Source organism: Rousettus aegyptiacus, unplaced genomic scaffold, assembly GCF_014176215.1.
Source record: "Rousettus aegyptiacus isolate mRouAeg1 unplaced genomic scaffold, mRouAeg1.p scaffold_m13_p_15, whole genome shotgun sequence".
NCBI classification, from domain to species: Eukaryota; Metazoa; Chordata; class Mammalia; order Chiroptera; family Pteropodidae; genus Rousettus; species Rousettus aegyptiacus.
The window spans coordinates 28241119-28260111 of NW_023416290.1; the positions used below are offsets into that span (position 1 = coordinate 28241119).

General features: G+C 38.2%; 1 pseudogene; it reads right to left on the reverse strand.

The window, feature by feature from the left end:
• Window positions 1-11111: 11111 nt before the first annotated feature.
• On the reverse strand, window positions 11112-15900 carry LOC118611951 (annotated as a pseudogene).
• Between the last annotated feature and the right edge of the window lie 3093 nt (window positions 15901-18993).

The window sequence follows — 18993 nt, forward strand, 5'->3', positions numbered from 1 at the left end:
GGTTCATGACATTTGAAGTATGTCTGATAAGATAATATTTGCCTTAGAAAATAAAAATTTGCATTAGAAAATGTGATCTAATCAAACTTGACTTAGCTGAAATTCCCAGCAAGGTCTCCCATCACCTTCTCATCTTCTATTTTCATTCCACCCAGTGTTTTTGCTTTTTCTGCCTGGAGAGAGCACTTAGTAAACATATTTTAGCTTGTAATTGGCATCAGAACTTGATAATTTAATAATTTAGAAACAGCTTTAAATTCAATAAAAGAAATTCTAAGAGAGCTCTTCCATTCTTTGTTTTTTAGCACATCGAAAGAAAGTTCTGTGCTTTTCTTTTCTTGCCCATTATATAGTTCTTTTTATGCCAGATTTCTACCCTTCTACCCCGAATACATAAATACCCTATGTATTTTGATCTGTAACTATTCAGATTAGATGCCTCATACAAAGAAAGTAGTGAGACAGTCGGGCCTCCAAATGTGCATGGTATCTCACAGAGCCTGTAAGCAGACCACCTGGCATTCCAGGAAACATAGGTGCTCCTCTTGTTGAGGAGAAAGCCTCAACTTAATGATAGCTACATATTTATTCCTATCACGTGCTGTCCTTTTTAAGAAGAGAAATATTTTCAGGCTGAGAGTCTTCAGCAGGCAGTTTTATCTAGCTAAAACTTAGTAACACTTCATTCTCATTTTTATTTTTAGTTCCCATCTATATATAGCAAGCGAAACAAATTTTCCAATTATCAAGTGATATAAAATTTTCTTTTAAAATAAACAAGTTAAATGCAGAAAACGGAGTCACTTTGGTGAAAAATATTAAATAGAAAAAGTGGTTTGTGAATGAGTCAAGATTGAAAAACACAGGCATAAAGAGAACACTGGTCTGAGAGCCAGAATACCTGGGTTTCTGTACTTTGCCATTAATGAGCTGTGCGACATGTGGCAAGTCAATTAACATCTCTGGGCCTCGACTTCCTTATCCATAAAAGGCGACAATAATGATCAGTGCTTTTAAACTTTGGCTGAACATTAGAATCACCTGAGGAGTTTTTAAGACTCAGTGCTTGGGTCACACACCAAATCAATTGCATCAGAATCGCTGGGGCTGAGACCCAGGCATCAGTATTCTGCAGAGTTCCCAGATGATGCCACTAAAGTTAAAAACCACTGCACTAAATGACTTACAAGGCAATTGTAACTCCACTTTGTATTATTCTAAGACAAAACAATAGGTGATGTAAAAGATTATAATCAAAATATACATCTTTGCATTTCATGTAACTGGTAGAACGAACCAGCTTATTATCATCATTCATAGTTTTAGGTATTCAAATATGTATTCCATGCAATTATAATTTGACATGGGAACCATACTGGATAGAGGATAGAATGGTGAACAAAGTAGATGTGGTCTCTTCCTCATAGAAGTGACATTTTAATGGTCTAGAAGCTAAATAAACACACATCATAGTGTTTCTATGTTAGAGAATGTTAGGGGAAAATGGGAGAACATAGGAAGGGTATCTTAGTAAATCTTAATAATTTAAATTCTATAATAAAATTAAACCATATATATATATATATATATATATATATATATATATATATATATAGTTGGTGTTTTATTTTACCAGGGCTACTGGCGCACAATAATGAAATATGTTCCAAAGAGAAAAGTCACTAGTATGAATATTTCAGGTTTGAGGTTTTTTGTCCATTTGCACATAAAAATTCTCAAGTTGGCACTGGGCATCTATCTGTACTGCCGCACAACAAACGCAAGAATAAAATCTCTTCCTTCCACCCCTCTTCCCCATAGAAGGCACTTTTAGAGACATTGTATTGCTTATGTAAAATTTAAAGACTTTAATTTACATCTACTTGAACTCAAAATAGCAATAAGATGGAAACCATATCAAGGATTCAACTAATGATGCATGCCATTTCATTCAAATAATAAATATACCTACATTCTGATACTGTCCTTCCTTGGAAAAATGACCAACCAAAACTGATTTACACAGAAATAATCAGACATAATTTAAAATCAAAAGAAATCCTTTACTCCGAGGATGACTCTTGCATTAGGTAATTTCTGTGGAAATAAAATTTAAAAGTGCTGGGGGACCCACATGACCACTCTTAAGAAATATTCACTAGAGTGGCTCTGAATAGTAACCTAGCAACCTAGACGTCTTAAGGGAATTTCCAGCCGAATATACATTAAATGCCAGCACCCTACATTACTTTTATGTTGCATTGACTGACACATGAAGGATATGTGGACAGAAGTTGAGAGTTCCACAGCAATGAAAAACCCATGATGCTGCCTTCCCTTCTTCTACCATCAGCGTTGACCACTTGGCACTTTGCCCAGTACAGTAGTACCCCTGGGCAGATAAGCAACGGATGGCGGCCATACAGGGTCTTGTGGTTCCTGGGTCACTGGTTGCTCCATGGTATAACAAATGCACTGCTCTCTGTTGCTAGTTTCAGACAATGAAAGTTCTTTGTGTGAAGAGTACTGTTGCCAGTTCATTCACTCAAACCTACTCTTGCCTTTTTCTATCTCTGAGGCACTCTGTCTTTTTCCCCGCTTTCTCTGGTATCAGCCCCAACTCACACCTCATGGAGACATAATAGTTTTGTCATACTTTAATGCCTGTCATTTAAACTCAACATGCCCAGAACTGACGATAGCAGCTTCCCTGGGACATTTCCACTCTCCAGACAATCAGTTCTCCTGCCTTATTTTTATCCACAACATTAATAGTTTCGTTTTCTTATTCATCTCTCTTACTAAAAAACTTGTATTGGACTCTTCCCACTCCTTGGTACTTCATTCCCAAGCTTCTGCAAGCTCTGCCATCTCTTCCTTCAAAGAACCTCTAGTTTGCTCTTTCTTCTTCATTCCAGGGCCTCCCACCTGCTCTAGCTCCTGGTTTTGCATTCTAATAACCTGTGGAACCTTTTATAGTCACTTTTGCCTCACTATTACTCTCAGACTGCGTTCCCTTGCTGCGTTACTAGATAAATCTTCCTAGAACAGCACCTCTATCAGCCACTCTTGTGTCTAGGAATCCCCTGTGTTTCTCTCCTGTCTAATTTACTGATGAGAAAAATAATGATGCTGATGCCAGCGACAACCACTGCCACGCACTGAGCACTTATGTGACAGGCCTGAGATCAAACATTTTATACATATAGTACCAAATTCATACAACAGATGTTGTAGAGTAGGCATTACTGTCTCTATTGGACAGGTAAGGAGGCTGAGGATCTGTGTGCTTAAATGATTTGCTGAAGATCTCACAAGTTAGGCCAAGGCAGAGGTTCAAATTCAAGGCTAACCCCATGCTGTACATGTTATGCCATGCTCCTTTCAAAAAGCTTGCTTGGATTTCCAGTTCTGTTTTAGTGTGCAAAGACCCTTCTGATTTAACTTTATCTCCTACTGCTCTTCAACACGCACCCTCTACTCGATTAGTAAGGTTCGGTCTACATGTCTACATCCTTCACTAACTCTCTCCTCCCTACCTTTGCCTAATATAGTCCTCGCCCCAGGAATATCATCCCTTCTAAATTCTGTTCATCTAAAGTTACTCATTTTTCAGGGTCCTGATCAGATTCAACCTGGAACATAGACTACTGAAATCAGTATAGCTCACACTGGTGTTTTTCTTTTCTAAGATTTTACATGTGATCAGTACACTAATTATTCAGTTTTGTCTCTCCAGTTAGATGTGAAACTAGAGTAGGATGAAAAGATTTTGGAAGTGCTGAGCAAACCAATAGACTTGTTTGGATTATATTTTCTGGCTGTGGGACCTCAAATATGCTAATTACTTTCTCTGAAGCTGAGTTTGTTCATCAGAAAAGAAGATAAGAACTTTCATTTCACAGGGTCCTTACACAAATTGAATGACAAAAAAACATGTGCCACCCTTTTTGGGGTCCAGCATTAGGTAGTCTCTAGATGCTCCATGAAGGCAGGGGTCTTTGTTGGGTTCAATGATATATCTCAGTGTCTGGCACTTAAGAGATGTTCAATAAATATTTGTTGAGCAACAGAATATCATTGGAGAACTCACTATATTTGCCTCTCTGCTTTTGCCTAAGCTGGTTTTTTGCATGAGTTCTCCTCTCCTATCCTACTGTCAGACTTTGCAGATTTAACCAAGGCTTCTTATTCCTGAAATTCTCAATTTTCATCCATGAGCTACCAGTATCCACTCTCTGTGTTCCCTTGGCATCCACTTGTCTCAGTGTGTTGAAATTACTGTCTTCTCTCCCACCTTTCCCATAAATTGCTATCTCCAGGGTGTTATTGGTCTCTATATTGTAAACATATAGAACAGTGCTGATGCAATAGAGCATTCATATAAATCTGTTGAATTAATAAGTTGACAAATAGTTATATAAATGAATAAATGTTGCTCTAACAGTACTTGTTAAATAAAAAACAAAAATGAAAAGCATAACACACATGTCTCTGGCAGTTCATTTCCTACTTACCATTCCTATCCCTGATAACAACTGAAAAATGATGAAGTTTGACAGCGTGCTACTTGTTCTATGTTTGTTGGGCTCATGGTCACTTGCTCTCCTGAGTCATTAATTGCAAAGCCTCTCTCCAGACTGTCATTTGAGAGTCTCTGCCATAAGAGCTGAGCTCTTGTGCTTAGCAGCTAAGATGGATTTGACTTATGATGAACCAAATAACTTCTCTTTGTGGCTGCAACACTACAGCTACTGTGGAACCTGGTAATAACCTGGCCTAAGATATCAAGGACAAGCTTGCAAGCAGCCTCAGCAGGATCATCCACGCCAGAGACCTTAAGTATAGCCAGGGCAGCTGGGCCTCCCAATGGTCACTCAGTGCTCAGGTTGAGGTAGGCTGAGCACAGGGCTTTAGTTTCCTCACCCAGCTGTGTTTCCCACTCATCCCTTAGGCTTTGTTTCTTTCTTTGGGCTATCCCTTGATGGACTATCTAGCAAGGCCATCTTCCCTAGATCCATTCTCTCAGGAAATGATCTTTTCTCATAAAATTACAGATTTTTATGGCTGGAAGAAATTTTCGTTCATCATGTCAACCACAATTCACCACATATTTAGAGAAAAACACTGAGTTGGAGACTTCATCACGTCAGTAGACAAAGCATATTGTTAATGACTTGTGACAAAGAAGCTCTTTGATTTGTGGCTTGATTTTACCCAGAATCCTAACAGCAAATGTCTAGAATTGATCACAAAGAAAGGGCCGATCTCTGCTGTGGGATACCATCTCACCAGGTGTCTGGAGCCATTTTGAGAAGGCATTATGAGGCACTGAAGGAGTCACGTAGCTAAACGCCATGGTATGGCTGATGAGTTTAAAACAATGGTCACCTTGGTAAGCCTCATAAAGTCACCTTTTAAGGTAATGGAATGTTATACTACCATGGAAACAAGAACATGTAGGATCTTATGTAATTGACAAGCATTGTTTTAGATAAGTATGGTGTGCTTTGCTATGGTAATGTGATGATTGATTATGGTATTCAAAAATCACATAAAAAGGCTATGCTAAATAAACTCGGGGCTGCAGCTCTGACTGTATGCCCTCCCGGAAAGATCTTTCCTGTCTTCTCTTTTTTCCCTTAGGCTTCACCCCCCTCTTTCAGGTACTGATCGACTTTAGCCGGCTGGCTCTGGCAACCAGGTAACAAAGAAATCAATGCCTTCATAGTCTTGCTCAAAGTCATTCTCCCATAAGAAGCTTGCCTAGTTACACCAGCCCACAGGGACCCTCTTGTCCCTGGAGCCCTAGAGCATTCAGGTAGAATCAATTTATAATGTAAATCTGGTATTTCAGTATTCTCTGCTTCATGAACATACCTTTTTCCTTGCCTCCTGAATTGAATTCTGGGCTCTTTGAAAACAGAATCCATGTTAATATTTATTTATGATCCTCACAGTGCACAACAAAGCTCTTGACACAGGATAATTGCTCAGTAAATACGTGTGATTGGTAACCATTGAGAGAACATAACCCCTTCCAGTGTCATGACCTATTTGTGATGTGGCAGCCCTATCACCTTTTAATATACTGTGGGGTGCTCAACACAGAAAATGATCTGAGGCCTGTAAAGAACTTCCTTCAATGGTTTCTTTGGTATTCAATATATTTTATTCTCCAAGTATTCAGACAATTTTTGCTTTATTAAAGATAATAGCTTTTTATTATTTAAATTAGCAGGCATTTATGGAATGCTCCCAATACGTAAAACATGGTTTCAGGTCATTTGAGGATATAAAGACAAATACAAAAAAACTTCTGCCCTGAAAAAATTTAATCTACCAGAAGAAACAAATATATACTTAAATCAATATCATAAAAGGCATGATGAAATAAACTCCATGAAAGAAGTTGAACCAAAATATATTGGAAGCAGAAGAATCACGGAAATATAGAATTCAGGGTTGAAAAATGTTTAAAAGTCATCTAGTCTAACTCCTCAAAAGCAACGTGAATCTTCTCTACAATACAATCAATTATCTCTTTAGTCAAGAACAGCTACAATTAAAATAGACTGCTATAAGCATAGCTTGTGATATACAAATCTTATTGGTAACCACAAACCAAAAATCTATAATAGACAAACAAAAAATAAAGAAAAAGAAACCTAAACGAATAGTAAAGAAAGTCATTAATGTACAAGAAGAGTATAAGAAAGGAACAAAGAACCACAAAACCAACCAGAAAACAATTAATCAAATGGCAATAAATACATACCTATACCTACTTATTTTAAATGTAAATAGACTAAGTGCTCCAATAAAAATACAGGGTGGCCGAATGTGTTAAAAAAAAAACAAGACCTGTGCATATGCTGCATATAATAGACTCACTTCAAATCTAAGTCACACATAGACTGAAAGTGAAGGGATTAAAAAAGGTATTTTATGGAAACGGAAACAAAAAGAAAGCTGGGGTAGCAATATGAAACATTATGTTACATTTATATGACACATAGATTGGATGGACTTAATAGCTATTTGCAGAACTTCCACTCAAGATCAGCAGAATATATATTCTTTTCAAAAAAATGCGGAACATTTTCCAGGATAGATCACGTGTTAGGCCACAAAACAAGTCACAGTAAATTTAAGAAGACTGAAATCATATCAAGCATCTTGTCCAATCACAATGGTATGAAACTAGTTGTCCAATTATAAGAAGAAAACTGGAAAAAACAAACATGTGGAGGCTAAACAACATGCCACTAGACAATCAATGGGTTAATAAAAAAATCAAGAAAGAAAATTTTTTAAATTTCTTGAGATAAATTTAAATGGAAATACAATGATCCAAAATTTTTGAATGCAGCAAAAACAGTTTGAAGAGAGAAATTCATAAGGATACAGGTTTACCTCAAGAAAGGAGAAAAATCTCACCTAAGCAATCTAAACTTACACCTAAAGGAACTAGTGGGGGGTGGGGAGCCCAAAGTGAGCAGAAGGAAGGAAATAATAAAGATCAGAGCAGACATAAATGAAATAAGACTAAAAAATAAAAATAGAAAAGATCAATAAAACCACAAGATGGTTCTTGGAAAAGATAAACAAAATCAATAAACCTTTAAACAGACTCATCAAGAAAAAAAAAGAGAGGGCCCAAATAGGTAAAATCAGAAATAAAAGGGAAGTGATAACCAACACCACAGAAATACAAATAATTGTAAGAGAATACTATAAACACATAATCTTCCAAGACTGAATTAGGAAGAAATAGAAAATCTGAAAAGACTAACAACTACTAACAAAATACAATCAGTAATCAAAAACTCCCAACAAAAAGAAATCCAGGACCAGATGACTTCACAGGTGAAGTCTACCAAGCATTCAAAGAAGAATTAATACCTTTTCTTCTCAAACTATTCCAAAAAAAATTGAAGAGGAAGGAAAGCTTCCAAACTCATTTTATGACACCAACATTACTATGATACCAAAACCAGATAAGGACTCTACAAAAAAAGAGAAAATTATAGGTCATATTCCCGATGAACATAGATGCAGAAATCCTCAACAAAACACTAGCAAATCAAGTTTAACAATAAAATAAAAAGATCATACACCATGTTTGAGTTGGATTTATTCCAGAGATGCAGGAATAATTCAATACTCACAAATCAATCAACATGATACACGACATCAAGAAAACCAAGGGTAAAAATTATATCATCTCAATAGATGCAGAAAAGTATTTGACAAAATTCAATATCTATTTATGATTTTAAAAAATTCTCAACAAAGTGGGTATACAAGGAATTTAGCTCAACTTAGCCTACTTAGCTAACATTATATTCTATGGTGAAAAGTAGAACGCTTTTTCTCTATCATCAGGAACAAAATAAGGATGCCCACTCTCGCCACTATTATTCGATATAGTATTGGAAGTCCTAGCCACATCAATCTGACAAGAAAAGGAAATAAAAAGTATCCAAGATGGAAAAGAAGAAGTAAAACTGTCACTATTTGCAGATGGCATGATACTGTATATAGAAAACTCTAAAGAATCCACCAAACAATTAATAGAATTACTAAAAGAATTCAGTAAAGTTACAGGATACAAATTAATATACAGCAATCTGCCACATTCCTACACTAATAATGAACAATCAGAAAGATATATTAATAAAACAATCTCATTTACGAATTCATCAAAAAAGAATAAAATATCTAGGAATAAATTTAACCAAGGAGTAAAAGACCTGTACACTGAAAACTGTAAGACATTGATGACAGAAATTAAATAAGTCACAAAAAAATGTAAGGACATCTTATGCTCATGAATTAGCAGGATTATATCATTAAAATGACCACACTACCCAAAGGGATCTAGCTTCAACATCCAAGATCATTATATTGTATACCTTAAACTAATACAATGTTTTCTGTCAAATTTATCTCAGTAAAACTGGGATAAAAAGAATATGAGTTTATTGTTCCTTTGGATAAAGTCAATAGCTAACACAAATGGTTATCCCAAATACGAGGTGATTTACAGTGAATTATGTGTGACAAATGGTATTGTCTAGACCTCTTACTTGAGGACTAGTTTCGTTTACCTTTAAAACATGTATATAATGAGTTGTATATACTTGCTTATGTAAAAGGATGAGATTTCTTTGTCTTTGCAATTTCTTAGCAGATTACCCCATGACACACAACACATTCTAATTGAATGCTTATTCAATACTAAAAATGTTCTCTTTCTCCTCTACTTTTGTGCAGAGATTTTATGGGTTGGCAGGGGGTTTTGTTTTTATTTTTCCAACACAGCCATTCACTAACAATGAGAAGTGCTGTGACTGCCTGCTTTCCATATTGTATGTAGGAGACTCTTCAGGGAAGCCAAATTATTTCTAGAAGATTCTTTGGTGAGTGATATGGTTTGAATTGTGTCCCTCCAAAAAGATGTTTTGGAGTTTTAACTGCCAGCACCTAGAATGTGAACATCTTTAGAGACATGGTCTTCGTAGGGCTAATCAAATTAAAATGAGGTAATTAGGGAGGGTCCTGACCTAATATGACTGGTGTCCTCACAAGAAGGGGAAATTTGTACCCAGGGGCACACATATGTAGAAGGAAGATGATGTGAAGAGACACACAAAAAAGATGGCCATCTATAAAACAAGGAGAGGCCTAGAATAGGTCCTTCCTTAACAACCCTCAGAAGAAACAAACCCTCTGATTACCTTGATTTTGCAATTTCTAGCTCCTTTCAAGGACTGTTGTTGTGGTGTGATCAAATCCAAGACCCACGGAGCCAATCAAGATGAATTGTGAGCCTTTATTAGCCAGCCGGGGACTAACTCTCTACCACACAGGGTTAGAAGAGATCAGCCCCGAGCTCCCAGAAGAGGCAGCTTATATAGCCACCAGCACAACCCTGAGCAGATCACCACACCCTGGTTAACAGTTGGCCATTAGCATATCCTTGATCAGATTACCCTGGTTAACAGCATCTCCTTGATCAGATTACCACACCCTGGTTAACAGAATCAGAAGTAAATATTTAATACTGGCTTCCTGGAAAGTTGTCCACCCATAACACTGTGAGACAATAAATTTCTGTTAATGTCACTCAGTTCGTGCTACTTTCTTACAGCAGCTCTGGTAAACTAATACAGTGGTATGGATTCAGAGCAAAGAGAGATTATTGCATGAGTTAACTATAAAATGGTGTTGGCTATAGAGTCTGAGGTTCTCCCCTCCATGGGAGGAATCTTTTTAGCTTGAGGAAAAAAAACAAGTTAGGATCACCATCTACCACATTACCTCCATTCCCATCCCCAAAGTACTTGTGATGCAGTGACCCATCCTGGTCTTATGAGTTCCTTTTTCTAGCTCCAGCAGACTACTCCCAATCACTTGTTCAATTACCTGCAGATCTGAATTTATTACAAGTACAGTGTGAAGCCATAGCTGTCAAAATATATGGCACCTTGACAAAGAGTTCAAAAATGTGCTTAGCGATGCCAAAAATTTTTATTCTAAGGTCTCTACCCCCATACAGAATAACCTGGTTTGATGGACTTCAAATAAGTTAAATATTTATAAAAATAAAAAATATATACTATATAAGTGCATTTAGGGAATATACTTCTAAATTTAATTCAAATGGATTTTACTTCTTGTAACACTTATTAGATATTATTCTTTTAATAACATCTGGAGTGTAATAAATTTATTCTCAATCTGCAAAAAATTTTAGTTTAAATATTCTATAGATGAAATTGGATCATAGTTTCCTAGAACCTGCAGCATGCAAAGGTGGGACTGGTCTCCCTCATCCCATATTGTGGCTTTGCGATGGGAGCATCTCTATAGGTGCCTGTCTTAGTCAACTCAGCTCCCATAACAAAATACCATAAACTGAGTGGCTTAAATAGAAATTTTTTTTACAGTTCTGGAAGCTGAAAGCCTGAAATCAGGGTACAGTGGCACTGGTCTCTGGTAAAAGCTCTCTCCTTGAGTTATAGACAGGCACCCTCTCACCGTGTCCTCACATGGCCTCTCTTTGGAGAGTATAGATGAAGAGAGAGAGGAAGCAAGCTCTCTAGTGTCTCTTCTTATAAGGGCACTAATCCCATCATTAGGGTTCTACCTTATGGCCTCATCTAAACCTAATAACCTCCCAAAGACCTCATCTCTACATACTATCACATTGGGGGTTAGGACTTCAAAATTTGAATTTGGGTGGGACATAATTCAGTCTGTAAACAATAATATAAATGGAGCTACTTCATTTACTTTTATTTTTTAAAAAGTTCTCACATTTCTTACTGAACCAACCTACTAGTGTAGAAACATAACAACAAATAGAAAGATCATTTCCCCAATAAAACACACCCAACTGTCCAGATAGCAGTGATCTTTTCACTGATATAGTTAAGATACAAAGAAACCAGATACAGCATAAATATGTGTGCCGTCTCATGTGCGATTCCTTATAGATCCAGCTTTGTTCCTCTCCAATGTCTTCTCTTGGAGTTGTATCTGATTTTATTACCAATTTTCATCTGAATCCATTGCGGAATGGGCTGATTCTATTTTTGTTTCTTGGTCAGGAACTGCCTGATCCTGAAAGTCTTGTGAGAAGACACGGTGAGGAAGAATCAACCACATGCACCACGATGGAAGAGAAACAGAGTAAACAAAGCCACTTTAAAATGGAGCTGTTGCTGCCATGCCAGAGGAACTGCCTTGTAAATCTTATGTCTTAACCTTGGAATGTTAAAACAGGGCAACATTACCTCAGGGCTGGTCCTGTCTAAGCTTATGACACAAAGAACCATTTGCAAGGATGACAAAAAAGCAGTTATTATGACTATTAGACTGATGACTACCAAATTGAAAATTAAAAACTTTCTTTAGAATAAATATCACTAGTTATGTTATCTGAACCAATAGAAATGTTTTCCTTCTATTGATGTAATTTTTCCCCTTCCCTTTCTCATAAACACCCATTGCTTTTGTCTCCAAATCAGAATATTACTTGGGCTTCTGCCTGAATTAGATTCCCCAATAGCTATTCTTATTGGTCTCAAATAAGTGCTTGTTGGCTCTCACTTTGAAAGGCTTTTTATTTTTAGGTTATAGCAAGTCCATATTAGTACCTTTGGGCAAAGAATGAGCCTCCTCTTTCCTCTTGGCAGCTAGCTGCAGCCCTGCACCTGGACATGGCTTAATGAGAAGGTGTAGGTTGGATTTCAGCTCCTCTTTGTCCCCCAACCTTTGAGATGTGTTTGTGCAGCATATATTATACAACCTGTGTCCAGGCACACAGACTGAAAACTACTGGGATCCATTAAAAGAGGTTGCTGCAGAATAGCAGCAAGTCCTACTTACAGTAACAGTTATGGGAAAGAGAGGAGTCTCAAGGTAAGACAGCTTTTACTTTGAGGTTTTTTTTTTTGTACTCGCCAGTTGACTTTTTAAGCCTCTTAACTCTTATATACTATGACACATACCCTAAAGTTACTCTGGATTCCCCAGAATTGGCCTTTATTATTTATCTTCTCAGTTCTTATTCCCCATCTCCATTTGCTTTGATTTCTCTCTCTTCAATTAGTTGTGTGATCCCTTCACTCGTTCCTACTCCTGGCCCGTTTAAACTTGATATGGGTGCCACTTCCTCATTTGAGGCTTGAAGCTTTCTCTTGGATACTACAGCTACACATTAGCCAGGGCAGGAAGTTCCTAGGCCTCACTTCAACTTCCAGAATCCAGCTCCAGGTCACTCAAAGATCGCCACCAAGCCCCTGCTGGCTTTCCCTGCCTTCTCTTTCCGTCAGGATGGGAGATGGATGCAGATAATCTCTGAAAGGAGCTAGAGTGGTACAGAACTCCTAGAAACTCTGCCTCATGGCCTAGCATTCTGGAACTGTGCCTGCTTTGTGAAGGCTATCCAACCCCAAGGGCCAAACAATATGTGAGAGGCCCTTCTATTTTTAAAGCTCCCTCTCTCTTAGCTCTAGCACAACTGCTATTGTGTTTTACTTTATCTTTCACATCAAATAGTTTGCTATCTGTTCACTGACTAAAAGTCTTATAACAGTAATTTACTTTGAAAGTTGAAAGCTCTTTCATATATTATTTTTTTTAATCCTCATAAAATATTTGGGAAGAAGATATTATTCTTCCCAATTTATGGGAGAGGAACAGATGCTGGGGGAGGGGATTTATAATTCCCACCCAACCTGAAGTTACTGGCTTACTGAGTCAACAGTATGCTGCCTCACTGTTTTGAATTAAACTGAAAGGCTAGTCTAATGCCACTAACAACAACAACAACAACAACAACAACATCACTAGTAACCTAGCTCCAGGCATTTTATTTTAGTGGAAGATGTGCACCAAGTTCTACTTTCTGAATAACAAACCTGATCTTTGCGAAGACATATTTCAGGTTAATCAGGAAGGTGCAGTATCCAAAGCAACTTCAGGTGGTCCTTTAAATTTCTTTCTTTTTTTTTTTTTATTATTGATGTATAATTGACATAATATTGGCTTTAGTTATATAATCTAATGATTTGATATTTGTATATATTGCAAAATGATCGCCATGATAAGTCCAGGTAACATCACCATACACAGTTAAAAAACTTTTTTCTCATGATGACAACTTTCAAGATCCACTCTCCTAATTACTTTCAAACATGCAATACAGCATTATTAACTCTAGTCACGATGATGTGCACATTGCATCCCAGGACTTATTTGTTATATAACTTCAAATTTTACCTTTTGACCCCTTTCATCCATTTTTCCCAGCCCGGGTGGTCCTTAATTATTATCATTTATTAAGTATCAAGTTCATTCTAGAGGACCAAATATAGGGCGAATTTTCTCATATGAAATGTATTGGTTGGTGAACTAGGTGCACAAATGGTACTGGGTATACTACATTGTGCTGTAGCTTTTATTTGCCTAAGTAAACAGGGTCTATGCAACATGTAAGCTAAGTACATCAAAGACTACTGAAGGTCTACATCAAGCCCATTATGCCATCTTTTCTTATAAATGGAACACTTACTTTTCTGGTACTTAATATTAATATTTCGGCCATCTGGGAAAAAAGGCTGTATTTTCTGTCTGCACTTGCAGGTGGGTGTGGTCATGTGATTAAGTTCTGGTCAATCAAAGTGTTGTGTGCAACTTCCAAAAAGTGAGGGCAATAACAGTGTCTGCTGAAGAACAGAACTTAGACATCATCAGAAGCCTCTCCTTCTCCCTTGAAGCTGGGGCTCTCAGTGTAACTGAGGTCTAGCCCCTGGGATAGTCCCAAGAGCAGGACTTCCAATGGCCTTGTGTTGCCAGCATGGTGCTAAGGTCAATCCAAAGATATTGCATTGAGAAGAAGCTAAATGAAAGCCAGAAAGAAAGAGGAATCTGGGAGTGATGTTAACAGGGCTGAAGCTGGGAAGTTCTGATTGAGAGAAGGGTTAAAGTGGGCAAAAAATGGGAAGTGAACCCAGTAGCACGTCCTGTCTCCAGAAAGAGGAGGTCCAGCCACAGTGGCTCATATGAGTTTCTTGTGGTCCAGACATGAGTGGCAAGGGAATGTAGTGAGGACAATGAACAAACAAGTGACTGCGGGGGCATAAGAAAACATAGGGAGTCCTTAGACCGAGTGATATTAGGACCCAAGGGATGTAAGCAAACATATGCCTACACCTTTTATTAACAAAGCCTCAAGTAGGCTCATAGCCCTCCTCAGGCCTGTCTCCTCCTGCCCCCAACTGGGGATATTTCAGAAAGCCCATCACAGAAGACGTGGAGGATGAATAGTGCAGAGCCAAGCTGCGGGCCTCTCCAAGGCCTCCTACAGGTTGAGGAAAATGAGGGCAGAGAGGGTAGGGCACAGCATGGAGGTGTTCTGACTTTGGTAAATTTGTAAGGCCCAGGATACTGTGTCTCAGTGAGCCTCTGACTGTACTTGATAACATACCCTTCCTCAACCAGGATCTGAGCCTTGGTCTTATAGATGCACATAATGGATTTTGTCAGCAAACTCACACATACTGCTACTCTCAGGAGTACTGAAACTTTCCTATTTTAGGTTGCACTCATTCTATCTGTGTCTGCTACTTATTTTTAAAGTGATCAAAGACCCTTTCTTATATGCCTCAATGAAGTGCAATAGAACAAATTTAGGTAGTTGTTGGCTTGATGAAGGTGAACACACACATTTTTATCCGGGTAATTAATGTGGAGTCACACAGCTGACAGCCACATTTTGAGCATCTATTATGTGTCAGTTAATGTGAGATATTTGATACACACTATCTTTTAATCATCACAATAAACTTTTAAGGTAATGAGCAGAGCTACAGCAAACTTCAGCGCTTCTTGGTTCCATGTTGGTGTGCTGCTCAAACAAAGGAAGGTGACATCCACAAGCCCGGGCATGAGAATCAAGATTCAGGGCCCAGGTAGTTTCTGCTGCGACTCAGTAGCTGCTGTCTGGGTCATTTATTTACCTATTCTCTCTGGGCCTCAGTTGCTCTTTTTGCAAAACTCTTTTGCTTTGCACTACCTATTCTGAAGGGCCCCTTTGTTTACTCATGTCCTATGCCCTGATTAGTCTCGTTATTTAGCATGTTTCAGACTTGACCTTTAAAGGAGCTGTAAGTATGAAACAGATTGATTAGGTTAATATGCTTTCATTTCATTTATTTTTGCAATCATCAGCAAATAGGTTTAAAAGTTCTTAAATGGAAGGCTCAAAAAGTACATCTTTTGAGAAATATTATAAGGTAAAATTTGAACTTAGAAGGGCTGACTTACATTATCCGAGCTCCTTGCTTGATCCCATCTCCTGGCATAAGCTCTGTGAACCTGCTCCATCACCGGATCCCTCTGTCTTCTATGTCTTCAATTTTCCATGTTCACTGGCTCCTTTTGTTCAGCCTAGGATGGTGATTAAATACCTGCCATCTACACACACACACCACACACACACACACACATACACACACACACTCCCTCAATTTTGTTTATGCCTCTAGCTATCACCCTATTCTTTTTCTTTCTTGCTACTTAGCTAAAATTCATAGAATACTCTCCTGTCACTCTGCCCTTCGACTTGTCTCTACCATCCATTCATTCATTTGCACTCATCCAACAAACTTTTTTTTCTACATGCCAGGCATTGTGCTGGTGCTGTGAATACAAAGATAAGGAGCATTCCTATCCTTAAAATGCAAATGGTCTAGGGCAAAGAAACTCAAGTTGTATATATGCTGCAGTGGTTAAGAGCACAGGCTTAAAAGTCCAACTAACTGGCTTTGAAATCTGTCTCTCCTATTTACTAGCTGTGGTCTTGAAAAGTTACTTTACCTCTCTGAGCTTTGGTTTTTTAATCAGCATAATACCTACCACCAAAAGTTGTTGCAAGCATCACATAAGATAATGCATATAAAGCATTTAGCATAGAGCCTGACAGATGGTGAATATTCAATAATGGTGAGCAGTTTCTGTTTCTATCACATTACAGTGGAACAAAAGCCAAACAGGGCATGTGAAAGGATGCTTTAGAGCATATGAGTGCTGTTCTTAACCTAGACTGGGGAGGGAGGTAAAGTCAAGGAAGGCTTTCTGGAACAAAAGAATGGCCTAAAATGAATCTTGAAGATTAATTAGGAGTTATCCAGGGGAGGAAAACAAGAAAAAAAGGCAAGGCTAAAGGTATTCAGGTATAGTGTGCTACTAGTGGAAAAGAGAGCACACACAACCCCTTTTGGAGTAATGTGGGTAGTGTGGCTGGGGTGGTGGTACGGGGTTGGGGAATGGATGGATGGATGGATGGATGGATGGATGGATGGATGGATGGAGACTGGACAGGAGGACAGTCTCCAGCAAGGGCCTGCCCTGCTAGAAAGTTAAGCTTACAACCTGAAGGCAATGGGGATTTCAAGCAGGCCAGTGGCAGACTCTAACTGGTTTTAGGGAAAGATGACTTTGGAAATTGACAGGGGGCAAGATTATGGCTGACTATGATGATTAATTTAGTGGGTCAATTTGTCTGCCCAGATATTTAGTTAAACATTATTCTGGGTGTGTCTGTGAGGATGTTTCTGGACGAGATTAGCATTTAAAGTGGTAGAAGGAGTGGCTCCATAGTGTAGTGATTAGCACGCCTGCTTTACAAGCAGAAGGTCCTGGGTTTGTGCCGCAGGTGGAGCTACAGACCATGCCCTGGGTGCCTCCGAGAGCATGTGGGAGGAGATGCCCTGCCTTTAGAGATCCAGTTTTTAAGAGGAAATCGGCAACAGCTATAGGTCTGGGGTGGAAGTGGGGCGGGGGGGGAATTAAAGAGGAGAACAATGAATGAATGAATGAATGAATGAATGAATGAATAGATAAATAAATAAATAAATAAATAAATAAATAAGTAGAAGTAGCAAAGCAGATGGCCCTCCCCAAGGTGGTGGGCATCATCCAATCCACAAAGGCTTAATTAGAATAAAAAGGTGAATAAGAAAGATTTCTCTCAACCTATTTTTGAGCTAGGTCTTCCCCAGCCATTTGACTGGGACATGGACAGGAACTAATATCATTGCTTCTCCATGTTCTTATGCCTTTGGATTCAAGACTAGAACTTTACCATGAATTCTCCTTGTTCTCCATAATCATGAGCCAACTCCTTGTAATAAATCTCTTTATGCGCGCATGTGACTACACACACACACAAATTGGTTGTTTCAAATTGGTAATTTCTCTGAAGAACCCTGATACACTGAGGTAGCCCTATAGCCCTGTAATCCTCATTGGTCTCTGCTCTCAGGCTTCTCTCCTTTCCATTTACCCTGGATATTTCTCTTTCCAACATAGCCTTCCCCTAATAGTCTTCTCTAGTTCCCAGTTACCAATAATTCCTAATTCCTAGTCTGAAGTAAAAGGTTCTTCAAAATCTGCCCCCAACCTGCTGGTTTAACATTTGTTCCTCTTTCCCCAGTACCAATATCACCATTTTAAACTCATCATGGTTTTTCATGTGTTTGTGGCACTTGCACCCACCATTCCTATTATCTGGAATGCCCCTTCCCTTTTCTCTCCCTGGCTTGCAATCTGCTAGTTAATATTTGTTCCCGCTCAAGTGTTATCTCCTTGACAAATCCACCCCTGATTCCCCAAAGGTACACAACCTGAGCCCCCTTTTATTTAGTATGTATCTCCACTGTGGCACGTACTATAGCTTATCATAGTGATTCATGTAGTATCTATTTCTACCAACTGACAGAGCATTTCTCAAGGGTATAGACCATGACCATTTCAGTTTTGGATCTTGAGAGCCTAGCACATAGTAGAGACTCAAGTCTCTAAGTGCTGACATGCTGGGCATATATGAACACATGATAAATGGATAGAAGAGACAGACAAAGCAGGAGTGATAGTGTAGAGCACACTTATCACAGCTCATTCTGCTCTTCAAATGTCCTGTTAAATGAACATCATGATCTTCTTTCCCACGAAAGTTATATACTGCATTCCAGTAACAGCCAATAATCAACTATGGGATTGTTTTCATAAGATTTTTAAAAAATTCTTGTCGAATTGCATTCAGTTTCTATTTGGGTTTGAAGAGTCTGGGCTAAATTTCAGGATTAGCTATTCTCTCTCCCATATTATGCTTTTATTTTGTATAGGAGAAATTTCAGGAACTTATTCCAATGCTTTTAGGACATTCATTCATAGCATTGTTTAATATAAAGTTAACATTTTAGGGAGGACAGAATTTCTAAAAATGTTCTTTGATCTTTTGAGTTATAATACATTTCAGAGTTTTAAATTCAAGCTAACTTGTGGCAGAGTATGAAAAGACTTTATAGAGAAATTATACTTTTTAACGAAAGTTGAAAAAATATGATGTCGAGATTAAGCAGGCAAATTTATTGTGGCAACTGAGGATTGAAGCCCTGTGAGTTTCTTACCATAATT